General features: G+C 46.4%; 1 long non-coding RNA gene across 1 annotated transcript; it reads left to right on the forward strand.

Moving 5' to 3' along the window:
- Positions 1-84: 84 nt before the first annotated feature.
- Positions 85-5,862, forward strand: LOC121566045. Its single transcript, XR_006000781.2, has 3 exons — positions 85-309; positions 5,520-5,585; positions 5,823-5,862. It is a non-coding gene; the product is annotated as an uncharacterized LOC121566045 (long non-coding RNA).
- The last annotated feature ends 6,568 nt before the right edge of the window (positions 5,863-12,430 follow it).

The following is a 12,430-nucleotide window of genomic DNA, read 5'->3' on the forward strand; positions in this document are numbered from 1 at the left end:
TATGTACAACAGTAGTGAAATCACCCTATTCTTCTGGGGTAAAACACAAGTGTGATGCCATGTTTGTAAATATCTGTATGGATTTGCCATCAAACTAAAAGCATAATATAAAAAAAAAAATTATGCTTAGCATTTATTTTTGTTGGGATTCATTAACCTTCCCACTGAGCTCCTGACTGACATCCCTTCACGTTTGGTTCTGTGCCAGTTTCAAAAGCAAAGTATGTCTTCATGTTTTTCCTTCTGTTTTCTCAGTAAGTCCAAGTGGCAGCCAGGAAGAAGCTGGCCAAGACAGAGCATCAGAATCAGGTTTCTTTAGCCATCATGTCAGGCTGATGTGTAGGAGTCAGGCGCAGGACACAGAAGCTACTTCCAACAGACTTTACTGGAAGACACGACAAATACAAAGAAACGGGCCTCAACAAAACAAGGAGGCACAAGAATACGCAAAAGTGCGTCAGTACACGAAAACACAGTAGAGCAAAAATCCAGCACCTACGGACAGGCGGAACAATTACACACAACTCACTACAAACAAAACAACAAACTTATAGGGAACATAATTAACACAAAAAGGAAACAGGTGTACAAGGAAGACAAAACCAAACAAACATCGATAACATACAACGGTGGCAGCTAGTACTCCGGGGACGACGAACGCCGAAGCCTGCCCGAGCAAGGAGGAAGAGCAGCCTCGGCCGAAACCGTGACAGTACCCCCCCCCCTTGACACGCGGCTCCAGCCGTGCGCCGACCCCGGCCTCGGGGACGACCAGGAGGACGCGGAGCAGGGCGCGTGGGATGACCACGGTGGAACTCAGTCAGGAGATATGGGTCTAAGATATCCCTCCTCGGCACCCAGCACCGTTCCTCCGAGCCGTACCCCTCCCACTCCACGAGATATTGGAGACCCCCCATCCGGCGTCTCGAATCCAAGATAGACTGAACTGTGTACGCCGGAGCCCCCTCGATGTCCAATGGGGGCGGAGGAGTCTCTCTTATCTCACAGTCCTGGAGTGGACCAGCTACCACCGGCCTGAGAAGAGACACATGGAACGAGGGGTTAATGTGATAATCAATAGGCAGTTGTAACCTGTAACACACCTCGTTCAATCTCCTCAGGACTTTAAATGGCCCCACAAACCGCCGACCCAGCTTCCGGCAGGGCAGGCGGAGGGGCAGGTTTCGAGTCGAGAGCCAGACTCGATCTCCAGGTGCGTACACCGGACCCTCACTGCGGTGGAGATCGGCGCTCGCCTTTTGTCGACGGATGGCCCGCTGCAGATGGACGTGTGCAGCGTTCCACGTCTCCTCCGAGCGCCGCACCCACTCATCCACGCAGGAGCCTCGATCTGGCTCTGATGCCAAGGTGCCAGAACCGGCTGATACCCTAACACACATTGGAAAGGGGTTAGGTTGGTGGAGGAGTGGCGGAGAGAGTTCGGTGCCATCTCTGCCCAGGGGATATACCTCGCCCACTCCTCCGGCCGGCCCTGGCAATAAGATCTCAGAAACCTACCCACATCCTGGTTCACTCTCTCCACCTGCCCATTGCTCTCTGGGTGGTAACCCGAGGTAAGGCTCACCGAGACCCCCAAGCGTTCCATGAACGCCCTCCAGACTCTGGAGGTGAACTGGGGACCTCGATCAGACACTATATCCTCGGGCACCCCGTAGTGCCGAAAGACGTGGGTGAACAGTGCCTCAGCGGTCTGTAGGGCAGTAGGGAGACCCGGCATTGGAAGGAGACGACAGGCCTTAGAGAACCGATCCACAACGACCAGTATAGTGGTATTTCCCTGAGAGGGGGGGAAGGTCTGTAACGAAATCCACCGAGAGGTGAGACCAGGGTCATTGTGGAACGGGCAGGGGTTGTAACTTCCCCCTGGGCAGGTGTCTAGGCGCCTTACACTGGGCGCACACCGAGCAGGAGGAGACATAAACCCTCACATCCCTGGCTAACGTTGACCACCAGTACTTAGCGCTAAGGCAGTGCACCGTCAGGCCAATACCTGGATGTCCAGAGGAGGGGGACGTATGAGCCCAATAAATCAGCCGATCCCGAACCTCGAGCGGAACGTACGCCCGACCCACAGGACACTCTGGGGGACTAGGGTCGGTACGCAACGCCCGCTCGATCTCCGCATCGACCTCCCATACTACCGGTGCCACCAGACAAGACTCCGGCAGTATGGGAGTGGGCTCAATGGACCGCTCCTCTGTGTCATACCGCCGGGACAGGGCGTCTGCCTTACCGTTCTGGGACCCAGGGATGTACGTGAACCGGGTTAGAAACATGTTCCACCGAGCCTGACGAGGGTTCAATCTCCTAGCTGCCCGGATGTACTCCAGGTTACGGTGGTCAGTCAAAATGAGAAAAGGGTGTTGAGCCCCCTCAAGCCAATGCCTCCACACCTTTAGGGCCTGTACCACGGCTAACAGCTCCCTGTCCCCTACGTCATAATTTCGCTCCGCTGAGCTGAGCTTCTTGGAATAAAAAGCACAGGGGCGGAGTTTAGGTGGCGTGCCGGACCGTTGCGACAGTACGGCCCCCACACCAGCCTCTGACGCGTCCACCTCTACCTGGAATGGTAAAGAGGGGTCCGGATGCGCCAGCACCGGAGCCGAAGTAAACAGGTCCTTCAGTCTCCCAAATGACCTGTCCGCCTCAGCTGACCACTGCAAACGCACCAGACCCCCCTTCAGCAGGGACGTTATGGGAGCTGCCACCTGTCCAAAACCCCGGATAAACCTCCGGTAGTAATTAGCAAAACCCAAGAACCGCTGCACCTCTTTAACCGTGGTTGGGGTTTGCCAATTACGCACGGCTGACACACGGTCAACCTCCATCCTCACACCTGACGCGGACAACCGATAACCCAAAAAGGAGACAGACTCCTGGAAAAACAGACATTTCTCTGCCTTAACATACAAGTCGTGCTCCAACAGCCTCCCCAACACTTGGCGCATCAGGGCTACATGCTCGGCTCGGGTAGACGAGTACACTAGAATGTCGTCAATGTACACGACCACACCTTGCCCATGCATGTCCCGGAAGATCTCGTCCACAAAGGATTGGAAGACTGAAGGAGCATTCATTAACCCGTATGGCATTACTAGATACTCGTAATGACCCGAGGTGGTACTAAATGTTGTCTTCCATTCATCTCCCTCCCTAATGCGCACCAAGTTGTAGGCGCTCCTGAGATCCAGTTTTGTGAAGAAACGCGCTCCGTGCAATAACTCCGTCATAGTCGCAATCAGAGGGAGTGGATAACTGTATTTCTCAGTGATCTGATTGAGACTACGGTAATCGATACACGGGCGCAAACCTCCATCCTTCTTCTTCACAAAAAAGAAACTCGAGGACGCAGGGGAAGTGGAGGGCCGGATGTATCCCTGTCTCAGAGACTCAGCTATGTAAGTCTCCATAGCCGCCTTCTCCTCTTGAGACAAAGGATACACATGGCTCCACGGAAGCGCTGCTCCTGCCTGGAGGTCTATCGCACAATCCCCCTGTCTATGAGGAGGCAACCGCGTCGCCCTCGTCTTGCTAAACACAAGTGCTACATCCTCATACTCAAGGGGAATGTGCATTGCGGGCACTTGGTTCGGACTCTCCACCGAGGTCGCCCCCACGGAAACACCTAGACATCGCCCTACACACTGGGCAGACCACTCCTTGAGAGCCCTCTGTTGCCACGAAATGGAGGGATTATGGGAAATCAACCAGGGAAGCCCCAGCACCACAGGATACGCAGGAGAGTCGATCAGATATAACTGAATTGTTTCCTCATGACCCCCCTGCGTATTCATCCGAAGTGGTGCTGTGACCTCCCTAATCAACCCAGATCCCAACGGGCGGCTATCTAGTGCATGGACAGGGAAGGGAGCATCAACAGGAAGGAGTGGAATCCCTAACCTTACACAAAAATTCCGATCAACAAAATTCCCAGCTGCGCCTGAATCTACTAGCGCCTTATGCTGGGAATGAGGTGCTACCTGAGGAAATCTTACAGGTATACATAAGTGCACAACAGAGAGCTCTGGGTAAGTGGGGCGCCTACTCACCTGGAAGGACTCCCCAGTGCGTGGCCTGTTGTCCCATCCTCCTGAAGACCCTCCCCATTACCTAGCCGCAGTGTGCCCTCCACGGCCACAGTTGGTGCAGGGGACGGCCCCCCTCGGACTCCCTCTCCTCCTCTCTCTAGCGCCAGCACCCCCGAGCTCCATAGGGCTCGGCTCGGAGGTGCTGGAGGATGGAATGGACGGCCCCCACTCGGGACGTCCGCGGGTGGCCAGCAGGGTGTCGAGACGGATGGACATGTCCACCAACTGGTCGAACGATAGGTTGGTATCCCTGCAGGCCAGCTGTCGCCGAACGTCCTCCCGTAGACTACATCGATAGTGGTCGATGAGGGCCCGCTCATTCCACCCCGCATCCGCCGCTAGAGTCCGGAATTCCAGGGCGAACTCCTGTGCGCTCCTCTTCCCCTGTCGGAGGTGGAATAGACGCTCCCCCGCCGCTTTCCCCTCAGGTGGATGGTCGAACACTGCCCTGAAGCGGCGGGAGAACTCCGCGTAGGTGATGGTGGCGGCGTCTATCCCCCTCCATTCGGCGTTGGCCCACTCCAACGCCTTGCCGGAGAGACAGGAGATGAGGGCGGAAACGCTCTCGTATCCCGAGGGTGCCGGGTGTATGGTGGCCAGGTATAGTTCCACCTGCAGAAGGAACCCCTGACACACGGCTGTGGCACCATCATACGCCCTCGGGAGCGAGAGCCGAATCCCACCGGATTCCGGAGCTGGGATGGGAGGACTGACCGATGGTGGTGGTACGGTAGGAGGAGGTGTGGGCACTCCTCTGGCCTCCCATCAGTGCAGTGTGTTGATCACGTCCTGCAGGGCGGATCCGAGTTGAAGGATCCTGTCGTCTTGACCACGGACGCGATCCTCCAGCGACTCGGGTGCTGCTGCTGCTCCTGCTGACTCCATTAAATGGTGTGTAATTCTGTCAGGCTGATGTGGATGTGGTGTAGGAGTCAGGCGCAGGACACAGAAGCTACTTCCAACAGACTTTACTGGAAGACACGACAAATACAAAGAAACGGGCCTCAACAAAACAAGGAGGCGAGCGATTACGCAACAGTGCGCAAAAACACTCCAATGGCACAAGAATACGCAAAAGTGCGTCAGTACACGAAAACACAGTAGAGCAAAAATCCAGCACCTACGGACAGGCGGAACAATTACACACAACTCACTACAAACAAAACGACACACTTATAGGGAACATAATTAACACAAAAAGGAAACAGGTGTACAAGGAAGACAAAACCAAACAAACATCGATAACATACAACGGTGGCAGCTAGTACTCCGGGGACGACGAACGCCGAAGCCTGCCCGAGCAAGGAGGAAGAGCAGCCTCGGCCGAAACCGTGACACATCAAGATATTGATCTCGAAATCGTAAATGTAGAAAGTTTAAATAGCAGCATGATTTTTTCTTATATTTTAGACCAAGAGCTGCCATCCCTGCTTGATGAGCCTGTGGCTTCTGAGATGCCTGCTGGATACATTAAAGGTATATTATGCTAGCCTATATGTTACAACATGTTGCTTCTCTTGTATTGTCAACATCAATTCCAAATTGTTTGGCTGTCAGCGGATACATGGTTATCAATACTACTAATATATATGAAGGGTGGATATTTTGATCGCGGTATTTCACATGGCCTTGATACATGTCCTGCCTGGTACTCATGGCTTGTATTGTCACGCTGCTTGCAGCAAAACTGTTGAGTCTTTTATTATTTTGCAGATCTTCAAGCAGTGGAGATGAGGATAATGGTGAAACTGGAGATGATCCGTACAGAGTTCAGGACTGCTCTGAACCAAGTTATGGAGGCCATAGAGGATAATGGTGGAACTGGAGATGATCCGTACAGAGTTCAGGACTGCTCTGAACCAAGTTATGGAGGCCATAGAGGATAATGGTGGAACTTGAGATGATCCGTACAGAGTTCATACGATCGAGGTATTTAACTTATCTTAAGAAGAAACGATCAGCCCTCTGCCTGTTTACACAAGTTTTAGCCCATGATTACATGATACACTACAAACATGATTTCTCATTACTATCAATCAGAACTGTATGGCCAGCTGTTTTAGCTGAGGAACACACAAATGAGTGGGGTTTCTTTTATTTTTTTATCAGATCCGATACCTGACCCGCTGCTGTGGCCTGGACCTGGGCTCAGGAATCAGACGAATGATGAGAAAAATTAGAACAGAGGAGCTGTGGACAGGCTACTCCTTGAAGGACAGGAAGGGGAAGAGGGCCTTTAATGAGCTATCAGTCTATGATGCTGTCACAAGTAAGTAAATGCACAAGTTTAGATCCTTATTTATTATTATTTAGTAGATAGTATTATTGGTCAAGTGATGCTAAGTCAAATGTGTTTTTATTAACATTTCAAATGAAGTAAATCAGTAACAAGGCAGTTACAAATGAATGTGAAATCCTACCACCTGTTAAGATCGGAGAGAGAGGACAAAGGAAAGGTGAAGGAGAGAGGTCTCATGGCCAAAACTGCCTACGGGGGACGAGAGGGACAATACCCAATCTCTGTCTCAGCCAGCATAGGTGGAAAAGGAATGATATGACATGGAATGTACCATTTACAATTATTTTTCACAACATAGGAGCGTCCCTGAAAGCACACCCCAAGGCTACCTACCAAGAGGTAGATGACAAAATAGCAGACGCTCTCAAACATGCACCAGCTCGGCTCAAGAGTAAGAGAAAGGTATGATTAAAAATAACACTTTATGATTGTTTAGATTTTTTTTACTTCACTTTAATCCAGTCGGTCAATTTAACTAAATGATTGTGCTAGTAAAAAAGGAATGTAGTAGGGAGTCGACGTTAAACCGGCATTTTGATCATTTGTTTACGGAAAATAATGACCAGTTTGTGTTATTTTGACTTCCAGGAGCGGGTCGAGGAACACACCGTGGATGAGGATGGAGCAGCAGCACCTGAATAAACATAACATAGTTATTCACTTTTAGCTTTAAGCAGTTTTACAGTTCTTGATTGGAGTGCAGTGTTCATGTTTTTACTGACTTGTTATTTTGTGAGCTTATTGCTGTGATTTTGTTTATGAATTTATTGTGATACAGTTTAAGTAAAAAAAGAACTTATTTTCTGGCATTTTGCATATTTCGTCAGTGGACACCTACCGACAGGATACTGTGTATATGTTCAGGGTAGATTAAATGACGTGTCTTAAGGGTCCTCCTGAGTGGCACAGTGGTCTAAGACACTGCATCGCAGTGCAAGTAAAAACATGTTCCTGACTCTACTGACCAGGAGTGGGTTGCACCAGTTAGACGATAAGGTGTAAGAGATAAGTTGGACCTACCTACGCCCAACGTAATGATTTAGAAAATTTAACAAGATGCGACATGACTAGTCATGAAACACTTACCTTGGAAACTAGTTATAGATATATACTATACGTCTACCCTACATTACACTTAGTTTTTACACCCTGGCGTAGCAAAAGCTATTACTTACAACCAGGTGGTGACACAGGTTTACGCCTGGCTTAGAACATATTCTACGTTGTAACTAGCCTTACGTGTAGGAGTATGTTCAACTGATGCAACCTGCTCCAGAGCCACACAACCAAGCATACATGGCAATATAAACGGGAGTGGATGGACAGTCAAATATTATTTTACCAGTTGATGAAAAGATGGAAATTCTGTACTACTCCCATAATATTTTGTCAGGTCGGTCTCCTCTCTTAATGGCATTTCTTGGCCAGTAGCAACAAAGGACCTGCAGGATATGAGACACTGTTTAAAGTGAACTATTTATCCATCTATTTTCCTAAAAAGGGTAAACCATTTAACTGATCAACTCACCCCATCTCTCTTCTCCACCCACTGCTCTGGTACAACTTCAACATTGTTCTCTTTGACAAAATGTACAACATAATAATGCTGTATGCCCTGTGCAGAAAAACTAAACACCAATTCCACACTGTTCAGTCTCTTGATTTACCAGCCAAGATAGTTTGCATAACTAATACAGCTTGTGAACTTGGCTGTAGCTAAATGGGGCTTGCTACAGGCTGTGCAAGATGGTAAGCACAACACGAGTGCCATGGTCCTCCTCAAGTATAATAGCTTGCTTAACAAGACTGCTCTTTGCAATGAGATGCATTTGTGTGCTCCTCGTAGTGGTGCGGAAAGTCCAAGGGAGTGAACATTATACACGAGAAATGTGTCTCCATACAAAACCCTTCCCTGCTCCACAAAGAAGTTCAGTAAAGCATGAGCATAGGCACTGTGGATTGAAGAAAGTTGAGGAGAAACCAAAATGCACATGGCCACACTGAAGGCCATGAAGTGTGTGTACTGTTCTTTAGACCAGATTCTTCTCAGCACTACTTTCCCAGTATAGAGTAGAAACTGTCTAAATTCTGTGGCCTTCCAACGGTCAAGGTCATCCAATCGCCGTTGTTTGCGAGCAAAGCTGTGTTGTTTCACTTTTACCAATTAGTACGGTAGGTGTTTCTTTCTGCCTCCAGCCTCAGTATTGTTAGTTGCCACACCCACTTCTATATTTGCAATGACGGATAATGGAGTCAAAAGGAATATTCAGGATGAACCGTCGTCAGGCCACCACTACTGCTAGCTGCTTTATAATGATTTGTAAAAATTATTATTATTGTTATAGGCTACATTCATAAATTAATATAATAAAAATATATTATTTGTAGGTATCGTTCCCTCTTCCATAGGCCTATACTGAGGTCAAAATTACATTATTAATTTCCATACATTTATTACATCGGTAGAATTATGGAAAAATATATTGCGGAGGGGAAGAGCTTGATCCACTTCCTTTACTCAAAGCACAAGTATGCTGGCCCCAATATCTTGGGATCTAAAGTACTTATTTAGAACCTAACAAATGTTCCTACACACTTAGAAAGACAACGTTACAAGTGTACCACCACTTGACTTACAGACGACGTTACAAAATGTATTTCTATCATTCTGTGATTGCAACGTTACATGAAGACAAAAACCATAGCTCTAAATGTAACGTTATGAAATGTTCCTAGGATATCTCCAAAATAACATGATATTCAGAACCTTTCATGGAATACCAAGGAACGTTTTTAAAGGTCCCATGATGTCCGTATAGCGACCAGATATTTATAACCTCTATAATACTTATTAGAAACGCTATGAATGTGCCGGTAATGTCCCAAACAGGCTATGACATTCAGTACCTCTGGAAGACTTAAGGGGAATGTTACAAATGTCTCAGTTACGTTCCTTGTTACCTGGGTTGTTGCGATTTTTGTGGGACTGGAGAACAAAATGCCAGGAAAGTAAAATAAGGTTATTACCTGGATTCCATGCTTTTAAAATAACTGCTGTTCCTGAAAAGTATAGAACACTTTAGTTTCCGGTTCATTTTCGGGAGAACCGGTTCCAACCCTAGATTACAACACATGTAGAAAACTAATGGACATTACATTCAGACAGCTTCAAAATAGTAGTGCAACCGTCAACTTCTCTCTCTAATGCATCCGCACTGTCTGCAGTGAAGTATGTTGATGTAAACGAACTCAGAAATCTCAAATAAATGGATTATTTATTAAATTATCTTGACGAAATTATGTACATTCAATCACGCAGACAAACCCAAAGTCTCTAGTTAGCTATGTGACTTGTAACAGTTTTTATCACGTTCTTCACTCACTCGGTTTGACACAAAAATAACACATAGCTAAAACCTTTACCAAACTTGATAATACCTTGACGTATTTGTGACCTAGCATGTTATGAAATGTTCTTTCTAAATTAGAAAGTTGAAACGTGCTATTACATAACTGTAGTAATACATTTGAAACGGACACAACAGCTATTGTCTTTATAGCAGTTTTAGCGCTTTTTTCTTTATCTGAAGAATGGTGCCCGCCTGACCGCTGAGGTATAAGAGGTAGAGACTGTCTCCAAGATGGCCGACCGTTGTTTTCAACGTAATCTACTCACGTTCGCATCAGGCCAGGGTTCTGGTTGGGAAGTAGCCATCCTATGTACCTAGAGGAGACTGGCGGTAGGGTCCTAGGGGGTAACTCGCCCCCCCTAAGAACAATGTCTAATTGCTGACACAAAAAACAACATTTGGGGGGGGTTATGTGGATGAAGGTCATGCTTAGGCTAATAAACTATAAAGGGAAATAAATTGCTACAGTTTACACTTTTTTAGTTATTTAATGAAATGTTGTTTTTAGAAAAGGGGCGTTTTTTTAAGTCGCAGGGTAAGTGCCCCCCTTGGGGCAGAAATCTTTCTGATTGAGAGGGGGTCAAATACTTATTTCCCTCATTAAAATGCAAATCAATTTATAACATTTTTGACATGCGTTTTTCTGGATTTTTTTGTTTTTATTCTGTCTCTCACAGTTCAAATAAACCTACCATTAAAATTATAGACTGATCATGTCTTTGTCAGTGGGCAAACGTACAAAACCAGCAGGGGATCAAATACTTTTTTCCCTCACTGTATACCTTGTTATTAGCTTGTACCTATAATTGTTGATCAGTCAGGTAGCATGTTAACTAACTACCAATACACTGCTTGAAACTATAATTGTTCAGAATGTGTAGGTTTACTCGTTAATAAAAAATAAAAATAAATGTAATTGTTCAATAATGTGTAATGTGTAACTGTTCAATAATTCAATGTGTTGTGATTATAAATAAAAATACAGTGGGGAAAAAAAGTATTTAGTCAGCCACCAATTGTGCATGTTCTCCCACTTAAAAAGATGAGAGAGGCCTGTAATTTTCATCATAGGTACACGTCAACTATGACAGACAAATTGAGAAAAGAAAATCCAGAAAATCACATTGTAGGATTTTTTATGAATTTATTTGCAAATTATGGTGGAAAATAAGTATTTGGTCACCTACAAACAAGCAAGATTTCTGGCTCTCACAGACCTGTAACTTCTTCTTTAAGAGGCTCCTCTGTCCTCCACTCGTTACCTGTATTAATGGCACCTGTTTGAACTTGTTATCAGTATAAAAGACACCTGTCCACAACCTCAAACAGTCACACTCCAAACTCCACTATGGCCAAGACCAAAGAGCTGTCAAAGGACACCAGAAACAAAATTGTAGACCTGCACCAGGCTGGGAAGACTGAATCTGCAATAGGTAAGCAGCTTGGTTTGAAGAAATCAACTGTGGGAGCAATTATTAGGAAATGGAAGACATACAAGACCACTGATAATCTCCCTAGATCTGGGGCTCCACGCAAGATCTCACCCCGTGGGGTCAAAATGATCACAAGAATCATCAGAACCACACGGGGGGACCTAGTGAATGACCTGCAGAGAGCTGGGACCAAAGTAACAAAGCCTACCATCAGTAACACACTACGCCGCCAGGGACTCAAATCCTGCAGTGCTAGACGTGTCCCCCTGCTTAAGCCAGTACATGTCCAGGCCCGTCTGAAGTTCAGAAGTTCCAGAAGAGGATTGGGAGAATGTCATATGGTCAGATGAAACCAAAATATAACTTTTTGGTAAAAACTCAACTCGTCGTGTTTGGAGGACAAAGAATGCTGAGTTGCATCCAAAGAACACCATACCTACTGTGAAGCATGGGAGTGAAAACATCATACTTTGGGGCTGTTTTTCTGCAAAGGGACCAGGACGACTGATCCGTGTAAAGGAAAGAATGAATGGGGCCATGTAACGTGAGATTTTGAGTGAAAACCTCCTTCCATCAGCAAGGGCATTGAAGATGAAACGTGGCTGGGTCTTTCAGCATGACAATGATCCCAAACACACCGCCCGGGCAACGAAGGAGTGGCTTCGTAAGAAGCATTTCAAGGTCCTGGAGTCTCCAGATCTCAACCCCATAGAAAATTTTTGGAGGGAGTTGAAAGTCTGTGTTGCCCAGCGACAGCCCCAAAACATCACTGCTCTAGAGGAGATCTGCATGGAGGAATGGGCCAAAATACCAGCAACAGTGTGTGAAAACCTTGTGAAGACTTACAGAAAACGTTTGACCTGTGTCATTGCCAACAAAGGGTATATAACAAAGTATTGAGAAACTTTTGTTATTGACCAAATACTTATTTTCCACCATAATTTGCAAATGAATTCATAAAAAATCCTACAAGTGACTGGATTTTTTTCCTCATTTTGTCTGTCATAGTTGACGTGTACCTATGATGAAAATTACAGGCCTCTCTCATCTTTTTAAGTGGGAGAACTTGCACAATTGGTGGCTGACTAAATACTTTTTTTCCCCACTGTATCTGATCATATAAATGTTATGTGTTTCAAATTACTTTTACAAATAAAAATATGTGATAATAAACAAACA

Source organism: Coregonus clupeaformis, unplaced genomic scaffold (genome assembly GCF_020615455.1).
Source record: "Coregonus clupeaformis isolate EN_2021a unplaced genomic scaffold, ASM2061545v1 scaf4669, whole genome shotgun sequence".
Taxonomy (NCBI): Eukaryota; Metazoa; Chordata; class Actinopteri; order Salmoniformes; family Salmonidae; genus Coregonus; species Coregonus clupeaformis.